The sequence below is a fragment of the Misgurnus anguillicaudatus genome, chromosome 10 (assembly GCF_027580225.2).
Source record: "Misgurnus anguillicaudatus chromosome 10, ASM2758022v2, whole genome shotgun sequence".
Taxonomy (NCBI): Eukaryota; Metazoa; Chordata; class Actinopteri; order Cypriniformes; family Cobitidae; genus Misgurnus; species Misgurnus anguillicaudatus.
In genome coordinates this window covers 7567317-7583869 of record NC_073346.2, presented here as the reverse complement: position 1 = coordinate 7583869, position 16553 = coordinate 7567317, and the positions used below count along the sequence as shown (strand labels likewise).

Below are 16553 nucleotides of genomic sequence, written 5' to 3'. Positions count from 1 at the left end.
ATCACGTGACTTGGCCAGTTTGAAACAAGCTCCGAGCAAATTTATTCGAAACGAGAGATTTTGAAAAGTTTCGAAGCCTCATAAAGCGGTGCTTCGGAAGCGACCATCGTTACTGAACACCTAGCGACAAACCAGACCATAATGAAAGATTTTCTGCAATTGACCAAAGTTACGCAGCTCTGCTGTGAGCAGAGCACCCAAAAATACAATAAACTCACAACGTCCTCCTCCACGGAAATCTTTAGTAAAAGGCGAAAGATTTATATGTAGTTGAAGGAAAACTTGAGTTATGTCCAACAAACCTCGACCCAGTGTGCTCCCTGTGCCACACCATAATGTTCAAAAAGGGTAATTTCTGGTTCAGGATCCACACAGACCCTTCCACCTGGGAGGAGCAAAAGAGGTAGAAATACGTTCCTGCGCAAAATAAAGACACAGGCACAGGCTACTAACATGTCACAGTGTGATCTTTTGCTGAGAGGTTTTGGGGAATGAAACTCTGTGCACATTACACAGAGGATGCACCGGCACAGGCTATCTCCAATCTCCATCCCATTAATTTCCATAGCCTCTAGGGAAAAAAAGGAAAAAGAAAGGACCCCAACAGAAGAACAAGGTCTAAGACCTTCAGCTTAATAGATCATTTTCACTTCAAAAATTATTTTTGGGATTATGATAGCTGGTGTTAGGGCAGGGTGTAGTTTATGGTTAATTTATTTCAGGTAAATAATAAAAAAGCAAGGGGATGGATTGAGGTTCAGAATGGGGTAGGGTTGTCCTTTTAACCCCCTGGGGTCCAAAAACGTGGGGCCGCGTTTTGACGCATTTTTTCCTGTTTCCTGTGACATCCACTTAAAATACTCCGTCATTCATAATCATACACATACATGTAATACATCATTCGAAACTGTGAAGTCTCTACTTTAATGTGAGTGCCTTCATAATAACAACAAAACTGTGTGCTTTTGGCAAATAAAGAAAATAAACAGGGAGTGCATTTCGACATCTCTGTCTCCTTGACCATTTTCCTCAAACACATTTCAAACATGAACTGATAACTCCGCCAATACTTGTCACACGAACATGATACATATGTCTAAAGAAAGCCTGAAATGTCTACTTTTACATTATGTAATTAAAATCTGAATAACTCATTGTCTGTTTGTGTAATCGACATGTAAGTAAAGAGAGGTAAAGTTTTTCTGGCTCGACCTCATTAGCGCTAATGTGATCCCACCTACCGTGTGCGCGCCATTCATATGGAAATTACCTAATGCGGGCTATGCAAACAAGATCAACGCCCCCAAACAATGCTTTAAGAAGCAGTGAGTTTTGACAGTTTCATCCACTTATCAACGCGCTGGGAAGATGACACGCTTTACAGGTGAGGAAGCTATACAGATGCTCCTGGACAGCGAGGAAGAGTTCACTGTTTCTTCAGACGAAGAGCAGGACTCTGATGATGAACGTTTGTATTTTGAAGAGCGACTTGATCCAGCTGAGGAAATAATTTCTGAAGAGTAAGTTTTACCTACATTTGTTGAAATGTTGTGTGATGTAAACTTTTATATACTGTATACTGACTATTTGCATGCAGATATTCATTATGACTTTATAGAAACGTCTCGTAATTGGCAACTTGTTTACATTAAAATGATAGTTCTTACATTAAACCGTATGCTGATTAGTGTAATGTGAATATGTTATAAAGCAATATCACTACTATAACTATAGTGTCCATGCCGACTTATCAATAAGGCTTCTTTATTTGCTCGGGTGTAACATTGTGCTGTAAATGAGCCCGGAGATATGTCATGCGTTAAACAGTATGATTGTATGGTGTGATGTAAATATACAATATGTCATAAAACAATATCACTGTTTAGAATATATTTTGACTAGTGTTTATCCCTTAGCAAGTCTTGTTTACGCGACTATCTGTTCGGGTGTAAATGTATCGATGTAGTATCGATGTGCTGTAAATGTGTCCGGAGATATGTAATGTGTTAATGTTTAGCCATAAATATGTCCGGTAATGGCCCGTTAACAAAGATATACCGCATCTATTGTTGGACTTTAAGGCGTCCATCTGCATGTTCATAATTGGAGGAAAGACACAAATATCTAAATTGAATATTTATTGATCAGATATGAAAAAGTTTACAGCGCCGGGTTGTCTCAAGTCTTAACAGCAAGATTCGACCAACAACAACCAGCTCAGGACAAAAACATGTGTAACCCAGGCTCAAAAACATTTGTAGTCTGAGGTAGTGATAAAATAAATAATTGTATTAAATGATAAATGAACAAAGACATTTCTAGTAGTGAAATGAAGATAAAGTTTTCTATCAGTGATGGTTTATTTACAATATAAGTAAAAACAAAGGAAAAAAAAACTAAAGAAAAAGTTTTTGTTGTAAACTTGTTCTGATTTGTGATATTGATCTGCACTGCACAACTGGGCAGCCAGTTGTATGTAAGTAGGTCACGCTGACTCCGCCCTAGGCAGAAGCTGCTGGAAAGGGGAAAGATAGAGAGCATGAGAACTGAAGCATGAGCCACATGTTGCTCAAATCTTTGATAAAGTTTGGATTTTTGAGAGGTTTATTCGAGAAATACACCTGGAAGATAAAACTGTAAGTTATTTTGTCATTATTTTGTTGAAAAATAAAATGTAACAGATCTTAGTAGAACTTACCTTTTGTTTTGTTATCCACGTGCTGTTTTCGTGTTGAAATCCTATGATGTAGGCCATCCGGTCATCATCCGGTGAAAATCTGAAGGAGATTAAAATATATTTTTGTTATATGAGGGAATCGGTGAGTTTTGTATGATTATTTTGAGCATATATGTGAAAATGTATGATTTAATACTATGTTCATGTGTTAAAGGATAAATGTTCTGTTTATATTGAATAAATGTGTGTATTATATGAAAGTAGATATGTATAAAAGTTTAAAGTGTATGTATAATGAGAGATGCATGTGATGTATACATTGATTAAGTGTGTATCCTGTGTGTTGTGCACAGGCCAGTTTTGTTATCTGAGAAATCAGATTCTGGATCTCTTTACTGTGGACTGCATTAATCTGGAACTTCGAATGTGCATAGTGTGAGATGGCGAGCCACCATGAGACACCTACTTTTCTTCTGTTGATATCTGCGTTGCAATTTCTACAAATCGTTTCACTGGATTATTGAAGGTTTGATTATTGAAGCACTGGAACATTCATTCTAAGGAACTAAAGAAAGAGAAATTATTAATCTCATTTGAACTGATATACTTGAACTTTGTTGAACTATATATTCTAAGGAGATTTTTTGCACTTGAGTCTATATTGTTTATTATACGAATTGTTACTCTACTTTTAGAGTTGGTTTGCTTTCTTTTACATTCCTTTTATTTTAATTTGTTTATATTGTGATATTGTCATACTTAAATTTGCTTTTCTTTGGTAACAATTATAACACAACATACATAAACATTTACATTCAAACTATATATATACGTGTGTGTGTGTGTGCCATTGCCTCCTACGAACCGTGTTGTCTTCTGATCTATCTGGCCTAATATATAGCTACATTTCAGTGAGTAGTCATCCCTAAGAAGCCTCATAGGGGCTACATATTCGTGGCGAGCCAGCCAGGAGGCAAAGGAAAACACACACACACTTACTAATGATCATTTAAAGTTCCCATTTTTTTAGTGAGGGAGTTAGCCATTTTGAAAACAGTTGTAGAAGAAGTGAAAAAACAAAAACAAATGGAGGTTGTAGAGAAAGAGGGCGTGAAAGTTCCAAATGCTGTTTTAATTAGCGGCATAACTGATACTGAAGTGGATGAAGAAATATTAGACTTCCTGGCGCAGTATGGGTCAATTATTAGATCCATCCCAGTGATTGATCCTAGCTTAGAGTCAAAGAAGTCTTTAATAGTTGAATTCAGCTCTGGACTAGCAGTTCAAAACCTCCAGGAAAAGCTTCCCTATGTTCAGCAAGCAGAAGATAATCCTGACATCTCTTTTCATGTAACAGCTCTATCAGACACTTATATTCAGAAGCTGGGAAAAACCACAACCCAAAGTTATCTCAATGATCTGAAAGAATTAGCGAGTCGTAGTGGGGAAAGCTTTGAGGATGTTCTGAAGGGCATGCTAGATCATATTCAGGAGACAATTATCCAAAAGCCATGTCTTGAACCTACCCCTGTAGGAGCTGACGAGTCATTACCTGTTCATTCAGCAGATCCGCCCCAGACTGAGTTCACCTTTAAGCAGTCTCAAGTGCCAATAAATGCTGCACAACATCATACTGTTCCACCAGCATCTGCAGCCGCAAGCCCAAGGTCCCCATCATTCACTGTAAGTGACTTAAACCCACCTGCAGTGCAAAAAGTTGTAGTGGAGCACCTTGTACGCACAAGTGACTTTGCAATGTCTGGGAATTCACCATTGCGGCTCCGTGCTTTCTCCGGGCGAGTTCCCCACCCACCCAATGAGGCTGATTATGAAACTTGGCGCACCAGTGCTGAACTTCTCTGTCAAGACCCAACAGTATCTGATTTCCACAGAGTTCGTAGAATCTGTGAAAGTCTTTTGTCCCCAGCAGCAGACATTGTGAAATCTCTTAGTCCCACAGCAACGCCTTCAGCTTACATTCAGCTACTTGACTCTGCTTTTGCTCCCATTGAGGATGGTGATGAATTATTCGCCAAATTTCTAAATACATTCCAGAACCCAGGTGAAAAGCCATCTGCGTACTTACAACGACTGCATGTGGCATTGCAGACTACCATGCGACGTGGTGGAGTACTTAGTTCAGAGGTCGACAAACATCTGCTTAAACAGTTTTGCAGGGGATGTTGGGAAAGCCCCTTGCTTCTAGAGTTGCAATTAGAGCAGAAAAAGAACTCACCTCCGTCCTTTGCTGAACTGATGACAATGTTACGTACTGAGGAGAGCAAACAAGCTTCAAAAAATGTACGGATGAAACAACACTTAGGTAATCCTAAGCCACGTGTTGTGGTAAATTCTCAAACAGCCATTAGTGATGATGTGACCCAGTTACATTCCGTCACTGCTCAGTTAGCAAGCCAAATAACGCAGCTCCAAAAGCAGCTCGCAGTGCTAACTTCAAAACAGTCCAAAGAGAAGCAAAACCCAAAGATTAGTGCTGTCAAACCTGAGAGTAGTCAGGACACGTGTAGTTCTAAGAGAAAAGACAAAATTTCAGACAAATCACAGCCAGCTAGACCTAAGCCAGGTTACTGCTTTAGGTGTGGAGAGGAGGGGCATATTGCCAGCTCCTGCTCAAATGATCCTAATCCCATGTTAGTAGCAGAAAAAAGAGAACAACTCAAAAAGCGTCAAAGCGAATGGGATTTGCAGTATGGCAACCTTAAGCCGCAGTCAAACTAAAAGCAGTTCCTGCTGCTGGACAAACCGGAACTGGAACCAAATCAATGTGTCCCAAACCACAAAAAGTGTTGATAGCTCGAGCACAGAGTAATTCACGACAACCAATGTTACCCAGAGGATTAATTGGAGCCAGATGCACCACCCAAGTGAACATAGCAGGAGTAACGTGTGACTGTTTGCTCGATACTGGTTCACAAGTTACCACCATCACGCAGTCTTTCTACAATAAAAACCTAAGTGACCAACAAATTCATTCTTTAGGTAATTTACTTGAGGTTGAGAGTGCCAACGGTCAAAATGTCCCCTACCTTGGTTACGTCGAACTCACCATCACCTTTCCCAGAGAATTTGTTGGAGTCAACATGGATGTACCTACCTTAGCTCTTGTTATTCCTGATCTTCCATCTGCCTTTCAGCCATCTGTATTGATTGGCACAAATACCTTGGATGAGCTTTATAAGGACTTTTCACATCAAAAACCTCGTTACTTTTCACCCTCTTATGGGTACAAGCAAGTTCTTAAAATCCTAGAGTTGCGTCAAAACCAGGCTGTGGAAGGAAATGTCGGGCTGGTGCGTTTACCTGAGAAGCAACCCCAAGTAATTCCAGCTGGTCAAAGCACAGTTCTTTGCGGAACAGCATCTGTTCAAAGAGTGTACCCTGACAAATGGGTAGTTGTTGAACACCCAACCTTTTCTTCCTTACCTGGTGGCTTGATTGTAAAGACATGCATAGCTACCCTTGGGGAGTTAAACCCTTGTTACTTACCTGTGGTGATTTCCAATCCCACCACTCATGACATCACCATTCCTTCCAGATGTATTGTGGCTGAACTAAAGGCTGTTCAGTCTGTGAATCCTAGTAAACAGTCAGCCAGTGAGGTTGATACAGAACCCACTCTGAAGTCTTCTCTTGAATTCAATTTTGGAGATTCGTCCATTCCGCCAGAATGGAAAGACAGGCTTACCAGTCGGTTAAGGGAAATGCCAGAAGTTTTTTCTTTACATTCTCAAGATTTCGGGTGCACTGACAAAGTTAAACATAAAATCAACCTTACAGACGAGACCCCTTTTAAACACCGGGCCAGGCCTATACATCCAGAGGATATGGAAGCAGTAAAGAAACATCTACAGGAGTTGCTCGATGCAGGAGTCATACGAGAATCTGTGTCCCCTTATTCCTCACCAATTGTCGTTGTGAAAAAGAAAAGTGGCGATGTCAGATTATGTATAGACTATCGGAAACTGAACCAACGAACCATAAAAGATGCTTATGCACTTCCAAAACTGGAGGATACCTTCATGGCTTTGACAGGATCCAAGTGGTTCTCGGTACTTGACCTGAAGTCTGGATTTTACCAAATTGAGGTCGAGGAGAAGGATAAGGCAAAGACCGCGTTTGTGTGTCCCTTGGGATTCTACGAATTTAACCGTATGCCACAAGGGGTCACTAATGCACCAAGCACTTTTCAGAGAATCATGGAGAAGTGCATGGCAGACATTAATCTCCGTGAAGTTCTCGTGTTTATTGATGATATAATTGTGTTCTCCAAAGACTTGGACGAGCATGAAGAAAGGCTATTCAGGGTCTTAAACAGGCTCAAGGAATATGGTTTAAAACTTGCTCCAGAGAAATGCATCTTTGCACAGTCCTCAGTCAGGTACCTTGGACATATAGTGTCCGACAAAGGTGTGCAGACCGATCCAGACAAAGTGGCAGCTGTCAAAACCTGGCCGGTTCCTAGGAATCTGAAAGAACTTCGTTCCTTTCTAGGATTTGTAGGTTATTACCGCCATTTTGTCAGAGATTTCTCAAAAAAAGTCAAGCCCCTAAATGACTTAACTTCAGGATACCCCCCTGCTCGTCGGGACACAAAGCCAAATAAAAGTGGACAGTATTGGAACCCGAAGGATTCTTTCAGCAGTAGATGGACAACTACTTGCCAAAGAGCATTTGATCAAATAATTGAGGAACTCACTACTGCTCCCGTATTAGCATTCGCTAACCCAAAATTACCATATGTTCTGCACACAGATGCTAGCACATCAGGGCTAGGTGCCGCTTTATACCAAGAGCAGGACGGGCAAATGAGGGTAGTTGCTTATGCAAGTCGGGGACTCTCATCCAGCGAATCCAAGTATCCCGCCCATAAATTAGAATTCCTAGCGTTAAAATGGGCGGTCACAGAGAAATTCCATGATTTCCTTTATGGCAGCACCTTCACAGTAGTGACAGATAGTAACCCCCTAACCTATGTCCTTTCCACTGCCAAGCTTGATGCAGCAGGGTATAGGTGGTTAGCTGCGCTCTCTACTTATGACTTTAAGCTGCAGTACAGGTGCGGGAGGCAAAACATTGACGCTGATGGATTGTCTCGCCGACCTCATACAAACCTTTCTGTAGATGATGCCTCTCACAATGAACAGAACCAAATACTTACCTTTGTTGAACGGCTCACTGAAGAGGCAGGAGAGAGAAAAATTAGCAGTGAAGTAGTGAGAGCCATATGTGACAGTCGTCTTACCCAACAGTCAGAGTATGTGCACGACTTACCTGTTACCTTCATTAGTTCTCTGACAATGCAGATGGCTGCAGTGCCTGATGATTACTCACAAGAAGACCATTGTGGGGGATTACCAAGTATTCCCCATCTATCTTCTTTAGAGATCCAAAGAGCTCAACTGGCCGATCCCTGTATCAGAGAAGTTATCACCCAAATTCAGACTGGAGAATCTCCTTCAAGAACTGTCCGTGACGCTCTTCCTAGGTTACCTTACCTTCTCAGAGAAAAGGAACGGTTGGAGTTCCATGATGGAGTTCTCTATCGAAGGAGAAGTGTATCTGATAAGACAACATATCAGTTGGTTCTGCCGGAAGAATTTCATTCCGACGTCCTTAAATATCTACATGATGACCTTGGTCATATGGGAATTGACCGTACTTTAGAGTTGGTGCGGAACCGTTTCTATTGGCCCAAAATGGCTTCGGACATAGAGTATAAGATCAGAACATGTGGTCGATGTATACGGCGAAAGGTCCTACCTGAAAAGGCTGCACCACTAGTGAACATTACAACCAACCGGCCTTTACAGTTAGTATGCATGGATTTTCTTACACTTGAGCCTGATCGCAGCAACACTAAGGATGTGTTGGTAATAACAGATCACTTTACTAAATATGCCCTGGCTATTCCTACTCCAAACCAAAAAGCCAAGACTGTTGCGAAGTGTCTGTGGGAGCAGTTCATATGTTACTATGGCTATCCAGAACGCCTTCACAGCGATCAAGGCCCTGATTTTGAGTCACAGCTAATTAAGGAATTGTGTGACATTGCTGGAGTGCGGAAAGTCAGGACAACCCCATACCATCCGAGGGGAAACCCAGTTGAAAGATTCAACAGGACCTTGCTAAACATGCTTGGAACTTTGGAAGCCAAGAAGAAAAGTTGCTGGAAAGAGTTTGTAAAGCCACTCGTACACGCTTACAACTGTACCAGAAATGAGACCACCGGGTTTAGCCCTTATGAGCTAATGTTTGGGCGACAACCTAGGCTTCCAGTAGATCTAGCATTTGGATTACCCATAAAAGACAAGATGGATGTGACACACTCTCAGTATGTAAAGAACCTAAAGTCAAACCTCAAGGAAAGTTTTCGGATCGCAGTCGAAATTTCCAAAAAGATGGCTGGAAAAAAATAAAGCTCACTATGATAGACATGTTGTTGCATCAGTATTGGAAAAAGGTGACAGAGTTCTCGTGAGAAACGTCAGATTGAGAGGAAAGAATAAACTTGCCGACAAATGGGAAGAAATGGTCTACGTTGTGATTGATCAACATGGTGATTTACCTGTGTACAAAGTGTGTCCTGAGTTTCAAACCGGGCCCATTCGGACTTTACATCGTGACTTACTACTTCCTTGCGGAACCCTCTCTTCTGATGTAAAAGAGCTTGAGTTACCAAGTCCAGTTCCAAAGCGTAAAACTCGTAGTAGAGCAGTCTGTGAAGATTCTGAAAATATTCCTGACTCAGATGAGGAGGTTTACTATTTAGGACCCCAATTAGATGTTGTACATGAGTCTTACACACTTCACACTTCTGAAGTTACGCAACCTGAGAGGAATACTGTTAAATTCTTGAAGGCGAGCTCAGAGAATGAAACCCCAAATGGTGAGGTTCAGCTTGAAGAAAACTTACCTGGAGATCCTGAAGAAAACTTACCTGGAGATCCTGAAGAAAACTTACCTGGAGATCCTGAAGAAAACTTACCTGGAGATCCTAAAGAAAACTTACCTGGAGATCCTGAAGGAAGCTTACCTCTGAGTCTTGAAGTCGAACCTGAAAGAGAGAACACAGTCCAGCTAACTCATTCAGCTACCTCGGTGGCAAGTGAATCAAGTGTTCATAGAGAATTACCCATGGATAGATCTGGTTCAGCTGGAGAGGAATCAAACAATGTTAAAGTTGCTGAAACTTGTACAGGAGTCCAAGAGCCTGAAGAGATCATAGATGGAAATGAGCTAAGAAGATCTACCAGAATTAGAGAGAAACCCAAGGTCTTGACTTACCCTAAATTAGGAAATCCTCTGATTACAATAGTTCAGTCCCTTCTTCAAGGTCTGAATGATGCTTTTTCAGAGTCCTTGCAAGAACATTCCCAATTGAGTTGTCCTGTGTCTCAAGAGTATGTACTCACTAAGGATGTGCAAAGGGACTTGCAAGATTTTAAGGGGGGAGGGTGTAACCCAGGCTCAAAAACATTTGTAGTCTGAGGTAGTGATAAAATAAATAATTGTATTAAATGATAAATGAACAAAGACATTTCTAAGTAGTGAAATGAAGATAAAGTTTTCTATCAGTGATGGTTTATTTACAATATAAGTAAAAACAAAGGGAAAAAAACTAAAGAAAAAGTTTTTGTTGTAAACTTGTTCTGATTTGTGATATTGATCTGCACTGCACAACTGGGCAGCCAGTTGTATGTAAGTAGGTCACGCTGACTCCGCCCTAGGCAGAAGCTGCTGGAAAGGGGAAAGATAGAGAGCATGAGAACTGAAGCATGAGCCACATGTTGCTCAAATCTTTGATAAACTTTGGATTTTTGAGAGGTTTATTCGAGAAATACACCTGGAAGATAAAACTGTAAGTTATTTTGTCATTATTTTGTTGAAAAATAAAGTGTAACAGATCTTAGTAGAACTTACCTTTTGTTTTGTTATCCACGTGCTGTTTTCGTGTTGAAATCCTATGATGTAGGCCATCCCGTCATCATCCGGTGAAAATCTGAAGGAGATTAAAATATATTTTTGTTATATGAGGGAATCGGTGAGTTTTGTATGATTATTTTGAGCATATATGTGAAAATGTATGATTTAATACTATGTTCATGTGTTAAAGGATAAATGTTCTGTTTATATTGAATAAATGTGTGTATTATATGAAAGTAGATATGTATAAAAGTTTAAAGTGTATGTATAATGAGAGATGCATGTGATGTATACATTGATTAAGTGTGTATCCTGTGTGTTGTGCACAGGCCAGTTTTGTTATCTGAGAAATCAGATTCTGGATCTCTTTACTGTGGACTGCATTAATCTGGAACTTCGAATGTGCATAGTGTGAGATGGCGAGCCACCATGAGACACCTACTTTTCTTCTGTTGATATCTGCGTTGCAATTTCTACAAATTGTTTCACTGGATTATTGAAGGTTTGATTATTGAAGCACTGGAATATTCATTCTAAGGAACTGAAGAAAGAGAAATTATTAATCTCATTTGAACTGATATACTTGAACTTTGTTGAACTATATATTCTAAGGAGATTTTTTGCATTTGAGTCTATATTGTTTATTATACGAATTGTTACTCTACTTTTAGAGTTGGTTTGCTTTCTTTTACATTCCTTTTATTTTAATTTTGTTTATATTGTGATATTGTCATACTAAAGTTTTCTTTTCTTTGGTAACAATTATAACACAACATACATAAACATTTACATTCAAACTATATATATACGTGTGTGTGTGTGTGTGTGTGCCATTGCCTCCTACGAACCGTGTTGTCTTCTGATCTATCTGGCCTAATATATAGCTACATTTCAGTGAGTAGTCATCCCTAAGAAGCCTCATAGGGGCTACACATGGGTATTTATCGTCGTTCTTTCTTCAACATTCTCCTCCCCCAGATGGCTGTTTTCCTTATCAGATTCCATCACCACATACCTGTGGGGGGTTGCATAGCAAACAGACAGAAAGACATACACAGACCATTCTGTTCCCTGGGGCATTATGTCCTTATTTGGACATCTTTGTAACTTTGTAAAACATAATTATTCAACAACACAACAATACTCCATTGTTCATAAATTGGTTAAATGCATTCATTAGTTAAACACACTAATTTTCACTTTCTCTAAATGTAACACAGTTATAAAGCAAGCAACTTGTTTATTGAAACCATCTGTTCTGGGTGTTTTCCCTCCAGGGCTTTTTACAGCCCCCCGGCTCCCACACACACACACACACACACACACACATCAGCCACTTTGTGCCCTCGAGCATTTCATCCCTACATGTCAATGTCTTATTACAGGGCAATCTTCTACATTATTCATGGGCACAAAGGCATAATCATTTATATATTTTAACACATTAATATTCATAGCAACATGTAATTTTATAAATCCAAACACCTCTACATGTAACAATCTGGAAATGAATGATTGCCAGTGAACTAATATCAAAAGCATGCACTTCTTTGTCTGTGTGTTTTCTCCTTAAAGCTTTGCTCTTATCTCGGCCATCACCAGCTGGAAATTCCTTCACTCAAGCTACCTCCCCCCAATAACCCTCCACACACAGACAGCTCTCTTGTACTCAGCACAGAAATCATTGTTTTAAAAATACACATGAATTAAGATTATAAACAGCACGACTAATAAAATAAAATCAAATCCCACACTATGTACCCAATTATCTTATCTCAACTATGCTTTACCGCCTTAGTATTGCTTTATAAGTTTGTTACTGTGGAGAATACATTATATTAATTATTAAAAACTTTTGTAGGAATGTGGCAGCATCACTCTCCTCTTCAGCGGGCATTTGCAGAAATGCGACGGACATTCATAAAGGTTAAGTCACATTTGCGGGCTTTTCTGTTTTATTAGTAGACTTTTACTGATGTTTTGCGTAGTAATTTGGAAAATACAAGATGTATATATATATATATATAAACATATCTGTATTTTCCGAAAATACATGATACAAATATTTTTTTTTTAGTAACGTGGCTTCATCGTCATTTACTCGCACGGGGCATGCAGAAACGAACCCGAAATTCATAAAGTGTAAGTTACATTTACCGGCTTTTCTGTTCTCAATATTAGTATTACTGATGTGTTGCTTGATTTTTTAATGCATAAAACTATGCATAAACATAGAACTTATGCATTCACAATATTTGTATTACTGACATGTTGCTTACATGATAACAGTAAATGTGCCCGGAGATTGTCATCATGCTCAAATATGCATGTATCTGTTCGGGTGTAAATGTTTCGATGTAGCCTAGTATTGATGTGCTGTAAATGTGCCCGGAGATGTCATGTGTTAATTTTTAGCTATAAATATGTCCGGTAATGGCCCGTTAACAAACATATACAGCGCATCTCTGTACCCAATTATTTTCTGCTTTACTGCCTGAGTTATATAACAGTATATATTGGACTGTGGATGCATTTATATATTTTTTTTAAGGTAAAATGTAAGGCAACATTTGTTTAATTATTCCTCATAACATTTTAATGCCACGATCTACAGAACATCACACAAAAAACATTTTGAGAACTAAACCTAAAAAATAACAATGGTGATCCTGCCTTGGAAACCCCGGCTACAATTTAGTATTTTTATTTAATTTGGAGATTAAGCGCGTCAAAGCCATGACCAAAAAAAAGACAAATGACAAATAATTTGTGATTGTTACTGTAAATGATAAAAACTAAGCTTTGTATACAATTCATTAAACGTTAATTTATAACAAGAAAAACACTGAAATTAATGATTTTATAGACACTACGCGTTATTGTTTAGCACAGAAATGCTTGCTTGCTTTGACTTTGATCATCTCTGTATTCACTTTAGATACAGAAAGACCTGATGATATTATTTATTTCAGGAATCTCTTTGCTATCATTTGAAAGTGAACACCGACCATAATAGATAACCACTCGGTTTTAAATACATTTTAAAACGTATACCCGTCGAAAAACATCCGTTTTGTAATGTTTAGTTCGATGAACTTCTAAATATGAGACGCAGAGCACCTAGCACTTTCGGCTAAATTGCATGCGCAAACATGGCCAGAACGCAATAGCGCAACGTCGATAGAACGAAAAACAATCCAAAATGTACAGACAATTATATCAGAATTTACGTTTATAATAAATACATTTTTTAAATAAAATAAGGTCAGAAGTAACAACGTGCAGAACAAATGTGCAAAATGCCTCAAGTGCACGGAAACAAAACACAAGCCAAATAGATAAATCAGATAACCCAGAGTGATTTATAATCCGGGATCCGGCTCGACGACTCACCCTGGGCGTAAGATCCTCGTTGGTATAGTGGTCAGTATCTCCACCTGTCACGCGGAAGACCGGGGTTCGATTCCCCGACGTGGAGATGTCCTTTTTGTTTGACTTCTCAAACAACTTGCACAAGCCACCTTTACGCATCAAAATCGGCTGAAGAAGTTCGCTGCGTTGCTCTCGTTCTCACGATGTGGTCGAGCAAAAAGCAATGCGTTGGCCGGGAATCGAACCCGGGTCAACTGCTTGGAAGGCAGCTATGCTCACCACTATACCACCAACGCAGGCAGAAAGGTGTTGCTCAACAGGACCTGTGAATGTCCTGAACCAACTGTTGTTTTAGAGCTGCACTGAATTGATCATGGATTCAGTCGATTCCCTTCCTCGCCTCCTGCTGGTGTCTGTAACTTGATAACCACAGAATCCCAAGAGTCCTCTTTCGAAGGGGACGTTGGCCGGCGTGATGCCCGCGCGAGAGAGAGAAGTCCTTGTAGTATAGTGGACAGTATCTCCGCCTGTCTCGCGGAAGACCGGGGTTCGATTCCCTGATGGGGAGGTTTGTTTTGTTTCTGGAGTGCCGATTGAAATGCAAGAGTTATGGCACGAGCTGAGCGCTGCTGTTCGTTTGCTGTTTTCGCACCTCTCGCCGTCCCTATGTTGGAGGCACAAGTCTCCTTTGTTTAAAGCCACTGAACACTGGTGATGGGAGCAACGAAACTTTTCGAAGCTTCGAATCTATTGAACCAATCGCTTCGGAAATTGATTCAGTTCTTCGAAGCGTTCGAAACACCACACTCGCTGGCGACACCTGCTGGTCAAAATAGTGTTAAAGCAGATCTTTCCAAACATTTTACACTTTATTTTACAAAATAATAGCAAGATTTGTATTAAAACATGTTTAAAAAAATTATTTAACCTTATTAAGACATAATTAAAAGTGTATTGTGTGTTTTTCAGTTGTATTTAGGGCAAACAAATCATTAAAACCATCTCCCCTTTTAATTATGCACATTTTTGTCATTAAATCTGTCTATAAACAAAAAGTAAACAAAATGGTAGTGTTACTAGCCAGAAGGATGCATGTTTTATGAACTTGCGTAATAAAACTGACCCGAGTTTACCTGACCATATTAGACACTGGTCATTTGTGACCAACTCCCCCTAGTGGTGATCCATCGGATTTTCGAAACGTTTCGAAAGAGTTATGACGTAATGAAGCCTCGTTTGCTAAAATCACGTGACTTGGCCAGTTTGAAACAAGCTCCGAGCAAATTGATTTGAAACGATAGATTTTGAAAAGTTTCGAAGCCTCATAAAGCAGTGCTTCGGAAGCGACCATTGTTACTGAACACCTCGCGACAAACCAGACCATAATGAAAGATTTTCTGCAATTGACCAAAATTACGCAGCTCTGCTGTGAGCAGAGCACCCAAAAATACAATAAACTCACAACGTCCTCCTCCATGGAAATCTTTAGTAAAAGGCGAAAGATTTATACGTAGTTGAAGGAAAACTTGAGTTATGTCCAACAAACCTCGACCCAGTGTGCTCCCTGTGCCACACCATAATGTTCAAAAAGGGTAATTTCTGGTTCAGGATCCACACAGACCCTTCCACCTGGGAGGAGCAAAAGAGGTAGAAATACGTTCCTGCGCAAAATAAAGACACAGGCACAGGCTACTAACATGTCACAGTGTGATCTTTTGCTGAGAGATTTTGGGGAATGAAACTCTGTGCACATTCCACAGAGGATGCACCAGCACAGGCTATCTCCAATCTCCATCCCATTAATTTCCATAGACTCTAGGGAAAAAAAGGAAAAAGAAAGGGCCCCAACAGAAGAACAAGGTCTAAGACCTTCAGCTTAATAGATCATTTTCACTTCAAAAATTCTTTTTGGGATTATGATAGCTGGTGTTAGGGCAGGGTGTAGTTTATGGTTAATTTATTTCAGGTAAATAGTAAAAAAGCAAGGGGATGGATTAAGGTTCAGAATGGGGTAGGGTTGTCCTTTTAAAGTACCGATCTAAGGGGTTTACTGATTTTGGGGTAAGGAAGGTAGTTGGCTGGGGCAGTAGCAGGGAATGTTTTTTAAAAAAGAAGGTAAAGAAACTTTTTAAAATATAAACAAGCAGACAAAATAAACAAAAATACGGGGGGAATAAACAGGAAGGCTGTCCTCACAAATGGGGAGCGTGTGTTATATGCTGCGTTTTGGATTGGGGATCCGGCTCGACGACTCATCCTGGGCGTAAGATCCCCGTTAGTATAGTGGACAGTATCTCCGCCTGTCATGCGGAAGACCGGGGTTCGATTCCCCGATGGGGAGATCTCCTTTTCGTTTGACTTCTCAAACAACTTGCACGAGCCACCTTTACGCATCAAAATCGGCTGAAGAAGTGCGCTGCGTTGCTCTCGTTCTCACGATGGGGTCGAGCAAAAAGCAATGTGTTGGCCGGGAATCCAACCCGGGTCAATTGCTTGGAAGGCAGCTATGCTCACCACTATACCACCAACGCAGGCAGAAAGGTGTTGCTCAACAGGACCT

At 40.1% G+C, this 16553-nt stretch overlaps 4 non-coding genes across 4 annotated transcripts; 1 reads left to right on the top strand and 3 right to left on the bottom strand.

The window, feature by feature from the left end:
- Nucleotides 1-175: 175 nt before the first annotated feature.
- Nucleotides 176-290, bottom strand: LOC129449371 (U5 spliceosomal RNA). The gene has a single exon (XR_008646119.2). It is a non-coding gene; the product is annotated as a U5 spliceosomal RNA (small nuclear RNA).
- Nucleotides 291-14217: 13927 nt separating this feature from the next.
- On the bottom strand, nucleotides 14218-14289 carry trnag-ucc (transfer RNA glycine (anticodon UCC)). Its single transcript has one exon. It is a non-coding gene; the product is annotated as a tRNA-Gly (tRNA).
- A 1123-nt stretch (nucleotides 14290-15412) lies between these two features.
- Nucleotides 15413-15527, bottom strand: LOC141367548 (U5 spliceosomal RNA). The gene has a single exon (XR_012371900.1). It is a non-coding gene; the product is annotated as a U5 spliceosomal RNA (small nuclear RNA).
- Nucleotides 15528-16262: 735 nt separating this feature from the next.
- Nucleotides 16263-16334, top strand: trnad-guc (transfer RNA aspartic acid (anticodon GUC)). Its single transcript has one exon. It is a non-coding gene; the product is annotated as a tRNA-Asp (tRNA).
- Nucleotides 16335-16553: the final 219 nt, after the last annotated feature.